Source organism: Orycteropus afer, unplaced genomic scaffold (genome assembly GCF_000298275.1).
Source record: "Orycteropus afer afer isolate SDZICR_OR568_19922 unplaced genomic scaffold, OryAfe1.0 scaffold00159, whole genome shotgun sequence".
NCBI lineage: Eukaryota > Metazoa > Chordata > Mammalia > Tubulidentata > Orycteropodidae > Orycteropus > Orycteropus afer.
In genome coordinates this window covers 5955125-5966011 of record NW_006921746.1, presented here as the reverse complement: position 1 = coordinate 5966011, position 10887 = coordinate 5955125, and positions in this window count along the sequence as shown.

The following is a 10887-nucleotide window of genomic DNA, read 5'->3' as shown; positions in this document are numbered from 1 at the left end:
TATATATATATATATATATATATATATATATATATATATATATATCTCAACAAAATGATATACTCAAGTCCTATCCTCAGTAGCTATGAATGTGCCATAATAAGGAAATTTGGTCTTGGTGGATGTAACCAATTTGAGATAAGAGACACATAGGGAAGATGCATGTGAAGATGGAGGCAGAGATTGGAGTTCCACTCTTACAAACGAAGGAATACATTGGGTTACCAGAATCTGAAAGAGAAGAGGAAGGATCTTCTCCTAAATACATCACTATAGTGTGGCCCTGACTTCAGACTTCTGTCTCCAGAACTAAGACAGAATAAATTTCTGTTGTTTTAAACCACTCAAATTATGGCATTTTCTTATGGCAGCCCTAGGAAATTAATACACTGACTAAATAATAAAGTAAACATCTTTAACTTAAAAATCCTACAGAGAAAACATAAACATAAATACATAAACAAATATGAAAATATTATTGAAATAAGTGCAACAAAGTGTTAAAGAGTTTGTATTTATAGATTCAGAAGTAGGAAGAAAGTGTTTTCTAGACAAATAAGTGAAGTTTCTTGTTTGAGTGAAATAAGTGATAATGTATAATATTTTACAAACTTTTATTTCATTATGAAAAAAAAAAAAGTAAACAGCTATTTGTTCTGTTTTGTCTGTTTTTGAATTATTAGCCCTTGGGGAAAGATATGGGGATGAGTCAGTATCTTACATATAATTGTTGTTGTTATGTGCCATCGATTCAGCCCCGACTCATAGCGACCCCTCCTTGGGTTTCTGAGGTGGTATCACTATGGAAGTAGATTGCCCAACCTCCCTTCTGAGGAGTGGTGGGTGGGTTTGAACCTCCAGCATTCTGGTTGGCAGTCAAGTGCCTTAAGCACTACGCTACCAGAGCTCCTACCTGCATATACTAGGCCCCTTATAACTACCTCTAAACAGGATTGTCTTGTTAATGATTTGTGTTTATATAAAAAAGTAAACATGTAGCACAATGAATTTCCTCTAAAGGCTTGGGTAAGCATATTGTATTAAATAAAATCCCATGACAAGAGGTTTGAATCAAATTAAAGTTGTTAGCCCCTACCTATGTGCTTCTTTGGAAGCAGCAGTCAGGAAATTAAAAAAGCATTTCACTGGGCAAATCTGCTGCCAGGGACCTCTTTAACATGCTGAAGAGCAACATGTTACTTTGAAGACAAAGGTGCACCTAAACCAAGCCATGGTATTTCAATAGCCTAATGTGCATGTGAATGCTTGACAATGAATAAGGAGAACTGAAGAAGAGTTAGGAGCTCTGGTAGCTTGGTGCCTAAGGCACATGACTGCTAACAGAAGGCTGGTGGTTCAAACCCACTAGCCACTCCTTGGAAGGAATGTTGAGCAATCTACTTCCATAGTGATACTGCCTTGGAAACCCAAGGAGGGGGTCACTATGAGTTGGGGCAGACTCCACAGCACATAACAACAACAACAAAGAAGAGTTGATGACTTTGAATTGTGATGTTGGAAAAGAATACTGAAAATACCATGGGTTGTCAGAAGAATGAACAAATCTGTCCTGGACAAAGTGCAGCCAAAATGCTCCTTAGAAGTGAGAATGGCCAGACATCATCTTACATACTTTGGTCATATAATCAGGAGGGACCAGTCCCTGGAGAAGAATATCGTACTTGGTAAAATAGAGGGTAAACAAAAAAGTGGAAGACCCTCAATGAGATAGATTGACAAAGTGGCTGCAACAATGGATTCAAGTATAGCAAAGATTGTGAGGATGGTGCAGGACCAGAGAGTGTTTCATTCTTTTGTACATAGGGTCACTATGAGTCAGAGCTGACTCACCTAACGGCAACAATAATATGTGCTTCTTTAGCAGAGTGGCCTATTTGTGAGGTTTGGGTGATATTTGTATGTGTTTTAGTGAAAATTGTATCATGAGGAATAACTTATTATGTTGTGAAACTAACCACATTCCCATTGGATTCTGCTGCTACTCATAAAGTTTTCACTGGTCAGTTATTTTTAGAGTAGATCACCAAGTCCTTCTTTCTACTCTATTTTAGTCTGGAAGTTCCTGTCCACTATAAGTGACCTTGCCAGTATTTTCTGGTAAATACCAGTTGCTTAGCTGCCAGCATTACAATAACAAACAAGCTACCACAACACAACAAACTGACTGACGATTGAAAACCTTATAAATGGCAATGGAACATTATCTGATATAGTGCCAGAAGATGAGGCCATCATGTTGGCAGACACTCACAATATAAGTGGAAAAGAGCTTCCTTCTAAAAGTAGAGTTGACAATAATGATCTGTATGGAGTAAAGCTCTTAGGTCCTTCATTTGCTAATATGGCATGACTCAAAATAAGAAGAAAAAGCAGCAAATATCCATTAAAAATTGGAATGTGGAATGTATGAAATATTAATCTAGGAAAATTGGGAGTTGTTAAACAAGAAACGGAAGGCTTGAAGATCATTGTCCTAAGCATTAGTGAGCTGAAATGAACTGGTATTGGCTGTTTTGCATTGGACAACCATATTGTTGTTGTTGTTGTTATGTGCCGTGGAGTCAAACCCGACTCATAGTGACCCCTCCTTGGGTTTCCGAGGCAGTATCACTATGGAAGTAAGATTGCCCAACCTTCCTTCTGAGGAGTGGCTGGTGGGTTTGAACCACCAGCTGTCTGGTTAGCAAGAAAGTGTCTTAGCCACTATGCTACCAGAGCTCCCTTGGACAACCATATGGTATGCTATTCTGGGAATAATAAATGGAAGAATGGAATTGTATGCATTGTAAAAATGAATATTTCAAGAACAATCTGAAGGACAATACTATTAGTGACAGGACGATATCCATACTCACACAAAGAAAACCAGTCAATATAAATATTATTGATACTTATGCACCAAACAATAAATGGTAAAGATGAAGAAATTGAAGAAAATTACTAACTTCTGAAGTCTGAAATTGATGAGACTTGGATGAATTGGAAGGCAAAAGTGGAAAACAAAGAAGAAGGGTCAGTAGCTGGAAAATATGGCCTCGATGGGAAGAACACTGGAGATTGCATGATAGAAATTTGCAAGACTAACAACTTATTCCTTGCATATACCTTTTTTCCAACAAAAAACCCAGTTGCTATACATGTGGACCTCACCAGATGGAATACGTAAGAATCAAATCCACTATATCTGTGGAAAGAGAAAATGGAAAACCTCAATATCTTCAGTCAGAAGAAGGCCAGAAACTGACTGCCAAACAGATCATAATTGTTTGTATGTAAGTTCAAATTGAAACTGAAGAAAACTAAACCATGCTGAATTTAGAGACCATTTGAAGGATAGGTTTGACACATTGAACACTAATGACTAAAGACCAGACAGGTTATGGGATGACATTAAAGACATCATATGAAGAGAGTAAATGATCATTGAAAAGAGAGGGAAGAAAGAAAAGATCAAAACGGATGTCAGAAGTCTTTGCAACTTGCTGTTGAACACAGAGTAGCTAAAGTGAATGGAAGGAATAATGAAGTAAAAGATATGAACAGAAGAATTCAAATGGTGGCTCCAGAAGATAAAGTATAGTATAATTAAATGTGTGAAAACCTGTAGTTAGAAAACCAGAAGTGAGAAACACACTTAGCATTTCTCAAGCTGAAAGATCTGAGGAAAAAATTGAAACCTCACATTGTAATATTGAAGGATTTTATGGGCAAAATACTGAACAGCACAGGAATCATCAGAAGATGGAAAGAATACACAATCACTGTAACAAAAATAATCAGTTGACATTCAACCATTTCAGAAGGTGGCATATAAGCAAAAGCAGTTGGTGTTAAAGGAAGATGTCCAAGGTTCAACAAAGGCACTGGCAAATACAAGCCTCTAGGAATTGATGGAATACCAATTGAGATGTTTCAACAAAGGAATGCAATGCTGGAAGGGCTCACTCATCTATGCCAATAATTTTGGTAGAAAGCTACCTGACCAACTGACTGGAAGAGCTACATTTTCATGTCAATCCCAAAGAAAGGTGATCCAACAGAATGTGGAAATTATTGAAGAGTATTATTAATATCACATGCAAGTAAAGTTTTGATGAAGATAATTCAAAAACAGTTGCAGTGCTACATCAACAGTAAACTGCCAAAAATTCAAGATGGATTCAGAAGAGGATGTGAAAGAAAGGCTATCATTGCTGATGTCAGATGGATCTTGGCTTAAAGTAGAGAATACCAGAAAGATATTTACCTGTGTTCTATTGACTACACAAATGCATTCCACTGTGTGGATAATAACAAATCAAGGATACCATCACAAAGAAAGGGAATTCCAGAACACTTAATGTGCTCATGCAGAACCTGTATATAGACCAAGGGACAGCTGTTGGAACTAAACAAAAAGATACTACATGGTTTGAAATCAGGAAATGTGTGCCTCAGGGTTTTATCTTTTCACCATACTTATTCATTCTGTATGTTGAGCCAATAATCTGAGAAGCTGGATTATATGAAGAAGAATGTGACATCAGCATTGTGGGAAGATCTGTCAGCAAACTGAAATATGTAGATGACACAACACTTCTTGCAGAAAGCTAACTGGACTTGAAACACTTGCTGATGAATATCAAAGACTATAGCTTTCAATTTGGATTACACTTCAATGAAAAGGAAACAAAAATCCTTACAACTGGATCACTAAGCTATATAGTGATAAGAGGAGAAAAGATTAAAGTTGTCAAGAATTTCATTTTACTAGGATCCACAATCAATGCTCATGGAAATAGTAGTCAAGAAATCAAATGACATATTGCTTTAGGTAAATCCTCCCACAAAATACCTCTTTAATGTGTCAAAAAGCAAAGATGACACTTTTGAGAATTAAGGTGTGCCTGACCCAAGCCATGGTATTTTTTATTGCTTCATATTCACGTGAAAGCTGAACAATAAATAGGAGAGACTGAAGAAGAAATTATACCTTTGAATTATTGTTATTATTATTATTATTGTGTTGGTGAAGAATATACTATGGACTTACAGAAGAAAGAAGAAATTTGCCTTAGGAGAAGTATAGTCACAATGCTTTTTAGAAGAAAGGACAGTGAGAGTTAGTCTCATGTACTTTGGACATGTCCCTGGAAAAGAACATGAAACTTAGTAAAGTAGATCATAGAAAAAGAAGGTAGACCCTCAATGAGATGGATTCACACAGTGACTGCCTAAATAGGCACAAACATAGCAACAATTGTGATCCTGGTGCAGGACCATATAGTGTCTCATTCTGTTGTACACAGGGTCACAATGAGTAGGAACTGACTCAACGACACTTAACAACAGCAATCCATAGTACTTAACTCACTCACTGCTGTGGAGTCAGATTCAACTCATAGTGACCCCTCCTTGGGTTTCCGAGGTGGTATCACTATGGAAGTAGATTGGCCAATCATCCTTTTAAGGATTGGCTTTATAAAATAAAAGACAGAATTTTTATTCCCTCTTAATATATTCCATAAATTTTATCAAGGTAATTGTTACAGAAATGCAGTGTCATTGTGACACTTGCTATTTTTTTATGCATAAGTGAAGCATAAGCCTGTGATTGCTTAATAACAGTATCACAAATAAATAAGAATGACACAAATCATTTGCTCATAGATGTCAGTTTGATTTGGGTCCTCTGAAAAGCAAATGTCAAGAAGGGATTAAATGTACAAGTTTTTTATTTGCAAAAATGCCCGTGTAACAGCAAGGGAGCAAGGTAAGACGTAGGATAGCTGGGTAAGGCTAGGAGAGCTATTAGATCATAAAAATATGACTCTAAATAAGGGAAGTTAGAGAAAAATGGATGAATAAATCCTACTGAGATTTCCCTTTAGCCTAAAGAAGGATCAATTAGGCAAAATTATTGTGGTGTCTTCAAGTCAAAGTCAGCTGTCAGACAGAGAAGTCTCCAGTCTTCCAGCAAATTTTCTCAATTTCATTGACTAAGATTCCAACTCATGCTGACCCTATGTGTGACAGAGTATAACTGTACTTTGTAAAGATTTCAATGGGTGATTTTCAGAAGTGGGCCACCAAGCCTTTCTTCTGAGGGGCCTCTGAAGTAAGGTAACCTTTAGCTTTCAACTTTTCTTTTATCAGCCAAATGTGTTGACCTTTTATGGATGGAATCATTTGCAAATCCAATTATATGGAAAAGGACAATCAGCATCCAGGGACTTCTCTTCCAAGAAAAGATCTGCCTTTGTAGCTCTGCCATACTTATTCATTGGCTGTGAGCAGCCTGAGAGGCATGACCTCAGCTCAAGCAAGGTGACATATTTCCAAATTTGGTCTAGGTCTCTTGGTTAGATGTACTTCCTGAAAGTAGCAGTCTACATTCTCGTGGGCATCAGATACTCCTCAAGTGACAATCTCTGAAGCAAAATTAACCAAATGCTTCTAAATATCTGTATAAAGAAAAAAAAAAAAAAATGAGTCATTAGTGTATAGGTTAGCATAGACTAGGCTGTGAAAATTAATCAATCATAGCAATGTAATTGTTAAATACAATAAAATATTTTGTTGTTTACAAACAGTGATATGCAATTTGATGGGTGTGGAAGTTGCTCTTCTCTGCTCCACACAGATAAGGAAAAGACACAGATAATAACTTAGCTGTCTTTAATGTAGTTTCTGGGTTTGCCCTGGATTTGGTGTTTCCAGTTACACACTGAATTTTGTCTCCCAACAATATACAATCTAAATCTTATCCCTATTCATGTGGATGTAATCCGTTCTAGGAATAAGGGATGTATGGTGTATCTTAAAACAATCACTTCTGTAATATAAAAAGAGCAGATTAGACCAGAAGCAAGCAAGCGCAGATGGAAGAAGATATATGCTGTACCATATGAAGATTGCCAAGGAACCAGGGAACGTAAACTAAAAAGAGACATGGACTTGCACCAGAGTTGGCAGAGAGAGAAAGATTTTCCCTAGAGCTGGTGCTATACTATACTGTGAGAAAATAAATTTCTGCTTGTTAAAGTCACCCACTTGTGGTATTTCTGTTATAAACGCACTGAGAAAATGAAGACAGGTTGAGATTCGTGTATCTTGGAATACAGACATTTCACTTCTCCAGTTAGGTGGAAAGAGAAAATATGGAGAGATATATATGGGAGATTTTTATAGTTAAGCCCTTGATGTGGCACACATTTCTTCCACTCAGTTCCATTGGTCTAACCCAACCACAAAGTAAGCTGACAAATACAGCCTAGCTATGTGCCCACGAAAGAAGGAAAATGGATTATATGATACATTTGGCCATCTCTACCACAACTGGAAATGATCAAATATCAGTATCAAGTAAAAATAACTCCAAAAGATTGACTGAAACTCTCAATTTTTATCCAGCTGTTTAACACTATGCAAATGCAGAAAGTAGTGATTAATACTTTCAGGATTGGAGATACCTACAATATTTGAATACACATTACTACGAAATAAATACTTTAAGCATATACTAAAAGGATTATTATAATTTCATGTTTCATAATTGAATTATTTTCCCAAAGTTTTTAGAAGTGGAAAAGTGCAATTAAGTGTTCTAGAAATAGAATTACAGATGGTCTAAATGAAAATGTATGGAGGTGGATAAATTTGACTTGTTGAATCAGTCCTATAAATAAAATTTCTCTTCAGTTTTGTTTTGCAGGTTTTTAAGAGCGTATTTTCAAGTTCAATTTTTTTTTTTTTTTGATTATCTGTATCCTAAGTGTTTATTCATTTATAGTTTTGTAAAAAGAATGTTAACAGGGGACTGAAGAAATACAAATTTAGTAGAGTGTAAATAGTTACAAATTTAGAAAAAGAAATAAGGATAAATGCAGACTAATAATTAGTAGAGTCATTATATAGATAGGGTCTCTATGATTTGGAATTGACTCATAGTAGTAATGATTAATAATATCTGTATTTGCTAAGGCACTTGACTGCTAACCAGAAGGCTGGTGGTTCAAACCCACCAGCCACTCCTCAGAAGGAAGGTTGGGCAATCTACTTTCATAGTGATACTGCCTTGGAAACCCAGGGAGGGGTGACAATGAGTTATATATATTAATATTAGCACTTACTTTTAAAATAAATCTTCCTACTCCATTAGTTAGTGGTGTTCAAAAAACAATTTTCAGTTTAGGCTGAAAGTTTGAAAATTTAAGTGATCTTTTAGTGTTTCATTTAAATGATCAAATATAGGTCCTTAATAGTGATGTTGGTGTTGCTGGGTGGTGCAGATGGTTAATGTCCTGTCTGCTAACCAAAAGCCTGGAAATTCAAATTCACCCAGAGGTTCCGTGAAAAAAAGGCCTGGTGGTACATTTCTGAAAAATTAGCCATTGAAAACCCTAAGGAGCACAGTTCTATGACACTGTTAGGGTCCCTATGAGTTAGAATCAACTTGACCACAATTGGTTTTAGTAAGTCTGTATAAAACTGGTACCTCTGTTTAGTTTTTTGGGGGACTTGGAACTCTGTCATAGAAGCCTCCTTGGTTTTTGTGCTATGCTATCTGAAAGTGAATTTGCACCTACTTTCTACCATCATATCTGTGAACTGCTTCTGGAGGTCAGCCTGAGTTCATGCTCTTCTCCTTATTTTACTGCTGACAGTGATAAAAGAAGACAGAACAAAAATTGATGCTTTTGAATTGTGATGTTGGCAAAGAATATTGAATATACTGTGGATTGCCAAAAGAATGAAAAAATAAGTCTTAGAAGAAATATAATCAAATTGTTCCTTAGAGGAGAAAATAGTAAGACTTCTACTTGTTTACTTTATACATGTCACCAAGAAAGACCAATTGGTAGAAAAAGATAGCAAGTTTGGTAAACTAGAGGACCAGTAAAAACAAGGGAAACCCTCAATAAGATGAATTGACAAAATAGCTGCTACAATCGACTCAAACATAGGATCAGTGATCTCGAAGATGATGCTGGGATGGGCAGCATTTTGTTATACATAACGTCACTATGAGGTGAAGCTAATTCCACTGTAACTAACAACCACCACAAAATCCATCAATCAATCAGACTCCCTCCTGATAAACCAAACTTGCATCTTAGCAAGTGAAGTCTAATGGACTTCTCTTTGATATGAAATCTTTCCCTGGATTGACTGCTCTGCCCTAAGAATGTTATTACTCTATACTTTCTACATAGCTTGATCTTCCTTCACTTTTTTTTAGGGAGAGACACACACACAGTTGAAATTAAAATTACATATTTCTGTTATAAGAGATTTTATTTTATTGTCATGGTTATTAATTTTTCTGGGAGTGATTTCCTTTTATATTTTGTCTTTTAAATCTATTAGACTTAATAACATTTTATATATAAGATTAAATCCAAAGGATAAATGATTATAAATACATGTCTTTGTTTTCACTATGATCTAATGCTTACAGTGAACAGTGATATTATATTCTAACTATGATAAGATTTTTGATAAAGACTTAAGGATAAACAAAAATGTCACACAATTTTCCTTTTAGATTTTTTTCCAAAGTAATGTGATTTACATATTTTTAAGTAAGCACATATCTTTTTATGGTGTTGATAATTCAATGAAGAAGACAGGAACTGTCCATAGACTCTGAGAGCATACTCTCCAGCAGTACGTGCAGCAAAGACACTATCTTTAAGTGTAAATATCTGTGAGATCTTGTATTCTTTCATTAAGTAATTATTGAGCACCTATCTCTGCTGCATGTACTACTTCTAAGGTGGTTGGAATACAGTATCAATAAGGACATTTCTCATTACCAATTTTGAACTCATCCTCAGCAAATATCCAATGGGTCACTTGCATGCAGTGGAAAGTCAGCTGCACAAAAATAAGGCATCAGAGAGATAGGGGTGGGACTGACTCTTCTACTGATTCTTCTACTATATTGTATTGTAATGCACTTGTCTCTGCTCTTTCCTCCCTACAACCAGCATTCCCCTACTTCTTGCTACTTCTAGGAATTTAGGAGAACAATATCAGCACCTGGCTTTTCTCAACTCAGTAACTCTGCAGCCATTTTGGCATAGTGGGACGATGAACTCCTTGGAGCTGACCTCTAGTTCATTTCCTGGCAATGCCGCTTGAATACCACCATCAGAAACTGAATGAAAAGGAAGTCCTTTTCAGTGTCTAGAAAACAACCTAATCTGAATTTTTCCTTGTGAAAATGGCAGATAACTGACTTCATATAATTATTCATATTTTTTAAAGCGATCTAAGATTAAGTAAGGGTGACTTTTTTTTTTTAATCATCATTTGAATTTGTAAGAACTATAACTTATTGTTAGGTCCAAAAAATGAAAGGGTCCACTGTAGGCACACACCACTGGCAGATTTGGGGAGTCAATGACATTACATCTGTATTAATTATTTTACTTCTTGCACTGTGTTCCTACCAAACAAAATTCTTTCTCCTGTCTGTAACATAGCCTTCAGCATGAGGTATGAGACACAGAGAGAAGCTCTGTACGTTGTGTTTAGCACTGGAAAGTAAAAGAATCCCATTATGGGACATCTGTATGGGACAGCTCACTAACTGAACCTCAAGCAATATTTTATCTGATGCTTTGCCTTGAACCATCCTTTTTTTTCTCTTCAGGATCCACTATTACTGGTTTTAAAACTTTTTAAAGAGAAATTACAAAAAGCACCATTTGCTTCCTTTTACACTTGCTTAAAAGGAAACAAATGGGAGACAACAAAGTTTTTTAAGGCAGTAACTTAAACTGGCTCTGGTAGATATTAGAAATATTCAGGAAAATAGACAAGGAAAGGGATTAAATTCCTTTTTTATTTTATTTATTTATTTATTTATTTATTTTTATT